Source organism: Crocuta crocuta, unplaced genomic scaffold (genome assembly GCF_008692635.1).
Source record: "Crocuta crocuta isolate KB4526 unplaced genomic scaffold, BGI_CrCroc_1.0 scaffold216, whole genome shotgun sequence".
Taxonomy (NCBI): domain Eukaryota; kingdom Metazoa; phylum Chordata; class Mammalia; order Carnivora; family Hyaenidae; genus Crocuta; species Crocuta crocuta.
In genome coordinates, this window is record NW_027531504.1 from 9,205,864 (window position 1) to 9,218,927 (window position 13,064).

The following is a 13,064-nucleotide window of genomic DNA, read 5'->3' on the forward strand; positions in this document are numbered from 1 at the left end:
TATTGATTTAATAGTTATTACAATTACAGTAGAAACTCATTTAGAGACAGAGCCACATGTTTCCATTAGAGATGAGTCCTGGGTTAATTATAGGCTCCTTGAGTCTGTATCAAAGTGGAGAGGGTGGGGGTACATTCCAAAAGGTACCATTATGCTTTCCTTTGATCTAAGTCTATATGAGATTTTCACATCAGTGGAATTAACTATTCTTATTCCCAGTTCTTACTTATAGAACTGTTAGAAATGTGAAAAATAAATTTCTGGATAGCATTTGACCAAAGAAGCACTCAATGTTGTGTAGCTTTTACTAAGAAGAGAGGAAGAGAACCCCTTTCCTTGAATGTACCCTTACATTTAACTCATCATTCTTACTTCAGTAATGAAAAATTTGACTTTGAAATATATCTTCAGAATATATTTTTTCATTATTTGACATATTTGATGTGCTTCTATTAATTTAAATAGATTCCCATCACAAAATATTCAGTTACAAGAACAACAAATAACAGAGAAGTATTTTTTATGGAAAAAATTTACCTCTTATTAAAATAGATGTTGAATGAGCTAATGGAAATTTATAGTCTAGTTGCAGTTAGGTTAAACCACATTGGGGGCGCCTGGGTGGCTCAGTCTGTTGAGCATCTGACTTCGGCTCAGGTCATGATCTCACGGTTTGTGGGTTTGAGCCCCATGTCAGGCTCTGTGCTGACAGCCAGCTCAGAGCCTGGAGCCTGTTTTGGATTCTGTCTCTCTCTCTCTCAGAAATAAATAAAACATTAAAAAAAAAACCCACATTGACAAATTTGGGACATTTCTATTTTTCTGTAAACACCCTCTGACACCATCACTCATTCTTCTAAATTGAAGAGAAATGCTAGTATGTTAGAATTATTTCCCAGTCTTGTCTGTTTTCTATGTGAAGTCCACACACACAGGCACGCATTCATTTTCAGGGGCAGCATTAGCCCAGAACTTCTTCACTGTGATTCCCTGTGTTCATTTTAACACACTATTTAATGTCCGACCCTCATGACAATGCTATAAGATAGATATTACATACAGTAGGCTTAGACAAACATTTTCTATAAAGGGCCACAGATTACATATCTTAGTTTCTGTAGGCTCTGTGGCCCGGATCATAACCTTCTGCCTAGTAGCTAAACAATAACATAAAAACCAGACCATATGCAAACAAATAAGCATGGCTAAGTTACAATTAAACTTTCTTTTTGGATCATGAAATGTAAATTTCATATAGTGTTTACATGTTATGAAATGTGATTCGTTAATTTTAACACTTGAAAATATTTTTCAAAATTAACTTGTAGGCTGTACCAAAATAGGTGGTGAGCCAGATTTGACTCACAGGGTGTGGTTTGCTGATCCCTGTAATATACAGACTAGGAAACTGGGGTTCAGGGAGGTCACAAACCTTTCCCAAAGTAATATTACCAGTGAGTGTGGGAGCCTGGATTCAAAGGTGAGTATCTCTGATTCTTAACCCATGAGGTATATTGCCTCTGGATAGTATCCTAACTGAAATCTATAAACTCTAGTTTAACAAAACTGAGAATTCAGATCACTTTTGCTTAGCCTGGAAACCTAGCCACTACTCAACATGATTTATATGGCAAAAGACAGTCCCAGTTCTAAGTGACATCACTACTTTGGGATGATTTCCTGTTCTGGGAACAACCTATAAGTACATATATACTTACATATGAAAATAATTGTCCTTTTCTTCTAAGCATTTAAACAACAGTGTTGTAATTTAATAGATGATGGTTCATTTTCACCAATGTGCAAACAAATGCATTTTAGGCTAACAGGCATTTATCCTTGTGATCTATCCACAGTACCAGCAGTTGCAGCACCTCTGCCCTCTGCCCCCCCTCCCTCCAGTTGGGGATAAATAGAGGGTAGCTCACCAATCAAACAGGAGACCACAGATTTCCCCCCAGGTGATTCAGGATGATCATAATATTTGCACAAAGCTCTGCTTTGCCTCATGTTAGTGCAACTACAACTATATAGTTGACTGAACATCTGGGGCAGTGCAGGGTATAAAATCATTTTCCCAACCCTGAAAACAATGTGTCTGTACACATGCTTATGTTTATGTCTTCATGTCCCCATCTTTCCCCTCTTGGGGAGGTTTGAGCCCAGGCTGCTTGTTGGGCCTACTCATTATCTTGAACTCTGAAACTCTAACCTTTTATATTTTAATTCAAAAGGGAGCATTGTTCCAAATCATCCATTATTTTCAACAAGGGCAAAATAATACAGGCTGTCAAGGGCCCCTAAACACAGGTAATTTATTGCTCAGAAATGCTGGATTGAATGTGTTCCCCAAGAAAGCATTCTTCAAAACCAAATATTAGGCACCACCATGTAGGAATCCGACTGTAAATGATTAAAAACACAATGGATCACTGGTCAGTTGTTTGGTCTGTCTAGAATCATTATGCTTGGAAAAGACGTTAAGCTAGGAAAGGAAACCCTTTGAGGTCTGTTCTCTATAAAGAAAGAGGATTAGGAAAAAAAAAAAAAAAAGCCTAGTCCTCCTCTGCCATCATCTTAGACAATGTGTGTGTACACACATAGATACAGACAAACACACCCAGAGCGATAGATTGCTCAAATAGCTCGGGGCTAAATGTGAAGAATTATAAAGGAAAGATTTAAAAATGCAAGTTTGGGCAATGATTTAAAACAGAAGGAGGAAGTCAAAGCAAATGAGTAGTATTTAATCCTATAAATTTGCGATCCTATGGTGTACATAAAGATGTAGGTAAGAGGCCTTTGTTTGCTCTCTGTTATGGCTAGAAGCCTAGGAAAATAAATTTATTCAGGCAATCCAGTCTGTCTGCAAAGACTTCCATTTCGCCTTTTATGGAAATCCTAAACAAAGAAGAGTATCTTTGCTTCTGTCAGGAAAGCAGTTTCAATCAAACTGATGAATAAAAAGCACAGCTGCCAAACACGATCCAGGGCAGGGTAAAGTTTAGGTGCCCAACTGTCCATTATTCTATTAAAATGTGTCATGAACGTTGGCCTGGGCTAATAGAGCAAGGCTAGGCAGCACACTAAATTGCTTCTCAGGTTTCAAATACCAATTCCTGGAAGAATTATATAGGATAAAATGTGGAACGTCAGCATCACAAGACAGCTTGTTCAGTGAGACAAAGGTTTCGTTTTGCAGCCACCGAAGATAGATTCATGCCATTTACATATTTAAGTCTGGGCTTTTGCTTGTCTCCTGAAGACTGTGACTGGTGAATGGCTGTTCTGTGGTATTTACACCTTTCATCTGAATTAAGTGAGACTAAATTATTTCATTCAAAAGAAGCAAGCTACAGGACCCTTCCATTTTTCCAAAGTAGTCTTGAGACCTTAGGAAGCTTAGGAAGCTCAGATAGCATTTGCTGTACCCCCTTGTTTTACAAGTGGACACTTGAAACACTTAGGTTAGAAGAATTAGAACCTCTCCCAAACATGTCTGGAAGTGACACAGCAGCAGACAGAATCTCTAGTCCTAAACCTGAACTCTTTCTGCCCAGATTTTGAGTGGAAAAAACCTCATGTCTGTAGTCCTGAGTAATACTTGCAGAAGGGGACACCTGCTATTTTGATGATCACAAACAACAAAGAAACAAAACAAGAGCAGCAGAAAGATCTGAGGCAGAAAGAACCATACTCTTCAGTGGCAACTGTTGTAACAGAGTAGCAAAATCCTCCTTTCTAGGTAAATGCAAACCTGACTATCATGAAAAATAAGGCAGAGTATCAGAGAAAGAAAGAAAGAAAGAAAGAAAGAAAGAAAGAAAGAAAGAAAGAAAAAAAAAAAAAGAAAGAAAGAAAGAAAGAAAGACGGAAGGAAGGAAGGAAGGAAGGAAAGAAAGAAAGAAAGAAAGAAAGAAAGAAAGAAAGAAAGAAAGAAAGGAAGGAAGGAAGGAAGGAAGAAAGAAAGGGAAGGAGGGAGGGAGGGAGGAAGGGAGGAAGGGAGGAAGGAAGGAAGGAAGGAAGAAAGAAAGGGAAGGAGGGAGGGATGGAGGGAGGGAGGAAGGAAGGAAGGAAGGAAACCGCTAGGTTTCTCACCAAATTACTACCAGAATATGACTTATTTTTGTCTATTTTCAGACCATTGGCTTTATGTCATGATATCTTGAGACAAATGCTTATTGCTTACTTTTAAAAGGCTGTGTGTATTAGTTATCAGTTAGTGTCTATGAATTACTCTTTAGCTTAATGATGTAAGATGATAAGTATTCATTGTTTCTTTGGGTCAAGACTTCAGATGTGGCTTAGCTGGATGGTTCTGGCTCAGGGCCTCTTACAAGGTTGCAGACAAGGCATTTAACAGGGGCTGCATCATCTTAAGACTTGGCTGGGCCTGGAGGATCTGCTTCCAAGAAGGCTTACTCACACGATGCTGAGAGTTGGCAAGAGGCTTCAGTTTCTCCCCACATGGGCCTCTCCATAGACTCCTTGTATATCCTCAAAATATGGTGGCTGATTTCCTCTGGAATGATCACTCTGGGATAGCAAGGCAAAAGTCATAATGTCTTTAATGACCTAGTCTTGGAAATCACGCACTATCATTTCCTAACTGTTCTATGGGTTACACAGTTGGCCCTATTTAGTGTGGAAGGGAACTCCAAAAGGGTATAGAGGTCAAAAGATGAGGTTCATAGAGGGCCCTCTAGAAGCCAGATTCACTACTGTCTTTCCCTAAACTTTTGAGCTACATTGAAGCTATTTGATTGATTTTGCTAAATGGTCTGGTCAATTCAAACCATCCAGTTGTTAAGCATACTATCATCTTCTAAAGCACTGCTTTTCATTATCATTATGTGCATAATCATAATGCCTAACATGGTGGCAGCTCTATACAACTTATAAATATTTATTTTTACAGGTATTATCTCACATATTCACAATTTTCATTATTATTTTTTTTAATTTTAAATGACTTAAGATGTAGAGTTATAAAGATAGTAAAGGGAATTCCCTCAGTCCCTTTAGCCAGCTTCCCCTAATGTCAACATCTTACATAACTGTAGTGCAGTTGACAAAACTTAGAAATTCACATTGAGAGGTGGGTCACCTGGGTGGCTTAGTCTGTTAAGCAGCTGGCTCTTGTTTTTGGTTCAGGTCATGATCTCAGAGCTTCATGGGTTCGAGCCCCATGTCAGGCTCTGTGCAGTGACTGCATGGAGCCTGCTTGGGACTCTCCCTCTCTTTCTCTCTCTTTGCCCCTCCCTTGCTCACACTCTCTCTGTCTCTCAAAATAAATAAATAAATAAATAAATAAATAAATAAATAAATAAATAAATAAATAAATAAATAAGTAAAACTCAAAAAAATCAAATTGGTACAGTACAGTTAACTAAACTGTAGACTTTATTCAGATTTCCCTAAGGTTTCCAGTAATGTCCTATTTCTGTATTAGAATCCAATCCTGGATACCACATTGCATTTAGTTACTGTCTCTTTAGTTTCTTCTGATCTGTGACTATTGCCCAGTCTTCCTTGTTGTTTATGGTCTTGACATTTTTAAAGAATATTGGTGTGAGAGAAAGAAAGGGGAAAATCAAGACTCTCAATATTAGTATGAGCGACTGGAAAGAGGAAGTTTGCCATAATGGTAGGAAGAAGTTTAGAGTAGAAGAAACCTAACAATTTTGGATATGTTAGGTTGCCTCTGTTTGGAATATCTGTATATGATTTGCATGATATAAGATTAAACAAGGCTGGAGAAAATCTGAGGCTCTGATAAACTGAGACATCTTCTAAGACAAAGCTTAGCAATTAATGTCAGAGCCCTGCCCCAGTCTCAGGGAGGGGAAAGTTATGCTGTGGCAAGGCTGGACCTCCTGCACAAACAGAACTCACAAGATAAAGAGATGTTTTCAAAATATCCACCGGCATTTGACAGTCCACACTGGATCCTCCAACTTTAAATTTATTTATACCTTAAAGATGTCATTTTTATCTCCCTCCCCCATAACTGCAATTTTAAAGACACCTTTTATTTACTTAACAACAGGATTTGATGATAATTTCACATCCATTTTAAACCTACTTTATGTTTTGATAAGCATTTGTTTCTCAGGCTATAGAGGTCTAAATTTTACAGTCTTTTTTTTTTTTTTTCATATGATCAGCCCTCGCTGCAAAGAATTTCCAAAAGAAATTTCTTCTTTCAGAAGGTCAGGTAAGTAGCTATTTAAAGGTGCAATTACAAAGCAAGATTGAACCTTATGTACACCCACTGACAATCATTGGAAAGTCTTAATGGGGAGAAGGAATGAGTTTGTCAGAAACAGTTTCTTGAAGGTGAGGAACATTCAACTGAGCCTTAAAAGAAGTCATGGCTAACATAAAGAAAGGTTCAAGGACAGAATAGGGCCCATTTATAAGATTGGCTTACCTGAGAGCATGAGAAAAGTTCAAATATATATATTTTTGAAGGCAATTACAGGTTTTTTCTTTCATATTCTTTTGCTTTCTATTTTCAAAAAGCACAATATTTCAAAGAAGCTCATCCTACTTAACTCTCATGTGGTTTAAAAATCTAACTAGACATATGTTGTTAATACTTTTATATGTCAGGAGCCTGGAGGGTAGAAACAATTTGAAACTTAACTTTTAAATTTTGGTTTCCCGTCAACACCTTTTTTTCTCAGCCTGAAGAATTTTGCAATGCCAAAGGTTATGAATCTTTCCAGATCCAAACCAATAACTTGGGTGACATACATCAAATGATTGATTATAAATAAAATGATGGGAAACAGGAAGATGTCCCCATTTATTGACACAAATTTTCATCTTTATCATGATATTGAAAAGGAAGATTACATATATGATAATGATCAAAATAAATAAAAATAAATAACTTGAAAATAGTATAACACAAAAGTGTAATACGTTTATCATGGTAAGAATGTCATTCCTTCAAAAAACAGAGGACACGCAGCATGTCGTTCCCAACAAAGAGGAGATTCATAGTGATAGTAGCTCAATAAATACATTTAAATTGAATCAGTATGACTCATTTTTTAAAATGTTAATTCTGTAGTCTGAAAAAAGATCAACCTTATTTCTCTCATTTGGAGAGTATTTTCAGATGGCTGTTAAAAGGTGGTTTTCTTTTTTTTTTCCCCCACTCTCTCTCTTTCATTCAACTTCTGGAGAGTAACTAGAAACAAATCTGTTGCTTGGAATAAATGTTCAGTCCATATGTTATCTTTCATGGTGGCTGATGGAAGTGTGAAATCCTCCTTAGTAAATGCTGCTCACGGTCTATCCCTGCCTCCACCACCATATGTAACACATATAGGAGTGAGGAGAATGGTTTCTTCATCATTTGACTCTGTTGCTTGCATTTTTTCCTTGAGTAACAGAAAATTTAAAGAGAATCAGTGGTACTAGTACAAAGAGTGGACAGATCAATCAGGCTGTCCTAAAAGGCATTCATGAACCATGATGAGCTATGGAAAGAAAAAGGAAAGAGACAAACATTACACACATTCTCCAAATCTCTGCACTGATGAAAGAAGCATCATGGACTACGGAAACAGAGACTTAGGTTTATTTTGAGCACCACCATCAATCTACCTGGTAGATCTAGACAAGGTTCTTCATCTGAATCGAAATATTTCCATCTAGAGAATGGTGACATGTAATACTTACCTTGCTGTGTTGATGCGAGAACTTAAAGAGATAATCCAGGAAAAGGGACTGGAACATTGAAGCTGTTTAACAAATAGTAGTTTCTGTCTTCCTATCCCTCCATCTAACCATTCTTGTTATTGACTATGAAAATTTCTTGTTTGTGTTTAAATGGTTTATGAGGATTCAGGTAAGACTGTAAATGTGATCAAGTACATGTTTTCTGACAGAAGATTTACCAGAATCTTCCTTTCATGCTAGAGAGCCAGTCTAAGTTGACTTCTCTTGGCAAAAACTATGGGGCAACAACTTGGGAGGTTTTACTACTGAGGGATATATTTTGGGAAAATTTAACCCCAGGCCAAATGCTTTATGCTGGGAAAATAGTCCTTGACATCTGAATTATCTGAGTTTTGCTGAGAGTCAAATGTGTGGGGTAGGACCCCTTGTGAATCGAAACATCACAAAAGATTTATATTAATTCCCAGAAAACTAAATATATAGAGTTTCATGCAGCCCTAATTGAAGTATAATAGCTGTTTACAGATTTGGCCATACCATCAGCACAGAGTAATTTCTTTTCCACACCAAGCAAGTGAAAGATGAAGTAAGTGTGCCCAGAAGAGTTTGGAAGCTCAATAAAATGTTTCTAAGAATATGATTATGGATGGTGTCTTTCCTGTCTCAAAGCTCAGTCAGAGCTCAACCTCTACAGAGTCAAGTGACTGCTGGCCTTGGGTGTCAGAAGAGACCTTTATTACTCCAGCTTGAGTTTGTGAAAACATGAAGTTGCATTCTCTCAAAAAGCTACATTTAATAGACTATTTATTGTTGGTTTTTTATGTTTTGCTTAGCATTGGGCTCAAAACTCAGAGGCATTTTGGCTTTTTATGTACACTAAGTATGTTGGCATCCCTTCATAGGGCAGAAAGAAAGAGTGCAAAGAAAAGTGGCAAACTCGAAAATTCCTCATGAATCCCACTGCAATTCACTCCTTGGGAAAATGTTCAAGAATCATTTATGATGGAATAATGACCAATCTTGCTCAAAGCAACTGAAAATACAGTTCAAAAAAAGCCCCCAAAACTAAAAACAAACCCAAAACTAACGTGAAAACAAAACGACATTTGGAAAAGGATTCACTCAACACAATAAGAGAAAAAATGGCTTTTATACACCCCCAATTCCAGAGGCTTTATAATATCTTTATAAGTGACAAAATAATCAGGAAAAGGGAAAATTCTGTCTCTTGAGAATGCTTGAAAAGTAACACTCCATTAAAGAAGTAATCTAGTTTTTTTTTGGAACATATCTAACAATCTCATGAGATCAGTATTATTCTCTCCATTTTATGTTATTTTATTTTATTTTTTTATTCTTCCCATTTTAAAGATAAGGAACCTAAGGCGATGGGGAGTTAATTATTTTCCACATGGAGAGAAAGTTGCAAAATACAAACTCAAATCCAGTTCATGCTTTTTTCCACTTCTGTGCTCTTTTCAAAACAAGTGGCCAATTTCAAAATTAGATATAAAATCATATATATGTATATATGTACATATACATATATAATATGCATAGTTTCAGAGAAACACCATATTTTGATATTAAGATATGACTTGAAGTTCAGTTACTTTCATATATGCTGCTACTCAGAAAGTTAAGAAATGAAAGGATAATTGAAATATAGTTGTTTGACCTCAGGCTTCTACTCTAAATGGTAGAGAAAATAATATAGGTGCCTCTGGGTGGCTCAGTTGGTTGAAAGTCCGACTCTTGATTTCAGCTCAGGTCATGATCCTAGGGTCATGGGATGGAGCCCTGCATAGGGCTCTGCTCTGAATGTGGAGATTGCTTACGATTCTCTCCAATGGCACCTCACCCCATCTCTAACTCATGCTCTCTCTCTCTCATTCATGGGTTCATGGGTTTGAGCCCTTTATTAGGCTCACTGATGACAGTGCAGAGCTTGCTTGAGTTTTTTTTTTCTCTCTCTCTCTCTCTCCCCCCCGACCCTCCCTGCATGTTCTCTTTGTTAAAACAAATAAACTTGAAAAAGAAAGAAAATAGAAATTATCCATGGGATGGTGTGAAGGACAAATTAACAATAGTAACCAGAGCAGTTCAGAAATCTCTGTGCCTTTTCTGATGAAAATTCCATGGTAACTGAAACCACCTTGTCCTATCATAATTGTGAGCAGATCTGAGATGGAATGCCAATTACACTTGTGTAGTAATAGGGAAGGACACTAACTTTTCTACAACCTCAGTTTTTGCATCTGTACAATGGAATCTCAGCAGTGCATAACTCACAGAATGAGAAAACATATAAAAAGGTGGTAGCATGGGAATTAGCACATAGTAAGAACCTCTTAATTAATGATATGTATTATTAACACACTAACAGTATTATACCTCACAGCTCAGAATTGTACTTTTCCCAAATAAAAAAGAATCTACTCCTAAATTGTTTTAGTTCTTTGTTGACATATCTTATACCTATATTTTAAGACTTCTTTTCTGCAAGGTGTAAATATTGGCAAACCACTTTTATAATGGGTTTATGAGATTGTAGTGTTCTAATATGCTCTATGTGAGATGGTACCTTTTCTAGAACAAACATTTTCACTACAAATAAAAAGAAGCCTTATTTAAGAATTGACACATTAAGGTCACCTGGGTGGCTCAGTAAGTTAAGCGTTCGATTCTTTTTATTTTTTTAATGTTTTATTTATTTCTGAGAGAGAGAGAGAGAGAGAGACAGCGTGAGCAGGGGAGGGGCAGAGAGAGAGGGAGTCACAGACTCTGAAACAGGCCCCAGACTCTGAGCTGCAGTCAGCCCAGAGCCCGACGCGGGGTTCGAACCCACGAACTGCGAGATCATGACCTAAGCGAAAGTCGGACGCTCAACCGACTAAGCCACCCAGGCGCCCCAAGCGTTCGACTCTTGATCTCAACCCAGGTCGCCATCTCATGGTCCGTGAGTTTTAACCCCAGTTTAGGCTCTATACTGACAGCATGGACCTGCTTGGGATTCTCTCTTTCTCCTTCTCTGTACGCCCCTCCCCTGCTCTGTCTGTCTCTGTCTCTCTCAAAAATAAATAAACTTTAAGAAAAAAGAATTTACACTTTAATTTTCATCAACATCATATTTTAGGTTTTTATAGTGTCTCCTTTAGCATGAACCACACATAGTTAAATTTATCTTCAAATTCTATCTGCCAATGTACATAATAAATAGAAAAACTAGGGCAGGTGTGTGGTGATCTGCAAAGTAATGCTCCTTGCCAAGATGTCCATGGCCTAATCCCCCCAAATCTGTCAATATATTATCTTACATGGCATTTTGCATATGTGATTAAGTTAAGGATCTCGAGATGGGAAGATCCTGCATTACCTGGGTAGATCCAGTGTAGATCCAGGGGGTTGTTATAAGAGCAAGTCAAAAGGGCCAGAGTCAGAAAAGGAGATGTGATGAGGCAAGCAGAGTCAGTAGGGTACCATTGCTGGAAGGGGGCCATGAGCCAAATAATGGAGGTAGTGTCCAAAAGCTGGAAATGTCAAGGGACGGATTCTCCCTAGAGTGTCTGAAGTGAACACAGCTCTCCTGGCATCTTGCTTTCAGTATTACAGGATCTATTTGTGGACTTCTGACCTCCAGAAATGTAAGATAATAAACTTCTCCTGAGTAATGTGAAATAAATGTGGTCTTTTCTTTTACATTATTATTATTGTTCTTGCTGATGTATGTACTTATTTGCATATGGAAATTAGACAATTTCTTCTCAGTAATTACAAGAGAAGCTATATGAAATAAAAGGAATTTAGTCAATGTCTATTATTTTAATAAACACATTGCTTTTTAAAATAGTGTATTGTCAAGTTGGTTTCCATATAACACCCAGTGCTCATCCCCACAAGTGCCCTCCTCCATACCCAGCATCCTCCTTCCCCTTCCCCCCACCCCCATTAGCCCTCAGTTTGTTCTCAGCATTCAAGAGTCTCTCATGGTTTGCCTCCCTCTCCCCAACTATTTCCCCCTTCTTCTCCCCCATGGTCCTCCATTAAGTTCCTCCTAATCCTCCTATATGTGCAAACATATGGTATCTGTCCTTCTCTGCCTGACTTATTTCACTCAGCATAACACCCTCAAGTTCTATCCACATTGCTACAAATGGCCAGATTTCATTCTTTCTCATTGCCATGTAGTATTCCATGGTATAGATAAACCACATCTTCTTGATCCATTCGTCTGTTGATGGACACTTAGGCTCTTTCCATGTTTTGGCTATAGTTGAGAGTGCCGCTATGAACATTGGGGTGCATGAGCCCCTATGCATCGGCATTCCTGTATCCCTTGGGTAAATTCCTAGAAGTGCTATTGCTGGGTCATAGGGGAGTTCTACTGTTAATTTTTTGAGGAACCTCCACGCTGTTTTCCAGAGGGACTGCACCAGTTTACATTCCCACCAACAGTGTAGGAGGGTGCCCATTTCTCCACATCCTCGTCAGCATCTAGAGTCTCCTGATTTGTTCATTTTAGCCACTCTGACTGGCGTGAGGTGGTATCTCAGTGTGGTTTTGATTTGTATTTCCCTGATGATGAAGGATGCCGAGCATCATTTCATGTGTCTGTTGGCCATCTGGATGTCCTCTTTGGAGAAGTGTCTGTTCATATCTTCTGCCCATTTCTTCACTGGATTATGTGTTTTTCAGGAGTGGAGTTTGGTGAGTTCCTTATAGATTTTGTATACAAGCCTTTATCTGATAAGTCATTTAACAAATTGCTTTTTATGGATAATATGTTTACTAAACTCATCCTCAACTCAGAATAAGGCAAAGCTAACTTTGTTAAGAATACAGCGAAGACTGGTCAAAACCTTAAGTATTAAAATAAAGTGATATTTAATGATCAATTCAACATTAACATTCCCAAGGTTCAGGGGACCCCAAATTTATGTCTGTAATCAAAAGCAAACCTCTCCAATAGCTGGTAGATGAAAGATGTTGATCTGTTCTTATAAAACTGAACTTTTTGAAGTTACCAATACCATTGATGTTCTAATTACATGGTTATGTGATATTTTTCTGATTTTTGAATTCCGTTTGTGTATATGTCTGCTTTGGCTACTATAACAAAATCCCATAGACTGAGTGGCTTCAACAACAAAACTTTATATTGTCATAGTTCTGGAGGTCAGAAGTCCAGGATCAAAGAATCATCAGGGTTGGTTTCTGATAAGAACACTTTTCCTGTGTGCACAGCTTTTTTTCCTGAGAGATCTCCGTTGTCTCTTTTTATAGAGACCCAAATATTATCTGTTAGGGCCCCACCCTTATGACCTCATTTAACCTTGTTACCTCCTTAGGGACTCTATCTCCAAATACAG

General features: G+C 37.9%; 1 long non-coding RNA gene across 3 annotated transcripts in view; it reads left to right on the top strand.

Annotated features, from left to right (window-relative positions):
- Positions 1–13,064, top strand: part of LOC144238419 (uncharacterized) — a 273,462-nt gene that overhangs the window by 89,743 nt on the left and 170,655 nt on the right. For all 3 annotated transcript variants that reach the window (XR_013337111.1, XR_013337109.1, XR_013337110.1), the window contains exon 4: positions 6,168–6,217. This is a non-coding gene — a long non-coding RNA (uncharacterized LOC144238419). The remainder of the gene's footprint in view (positions 1–6,167; positions 6,218–13,064) is intronic.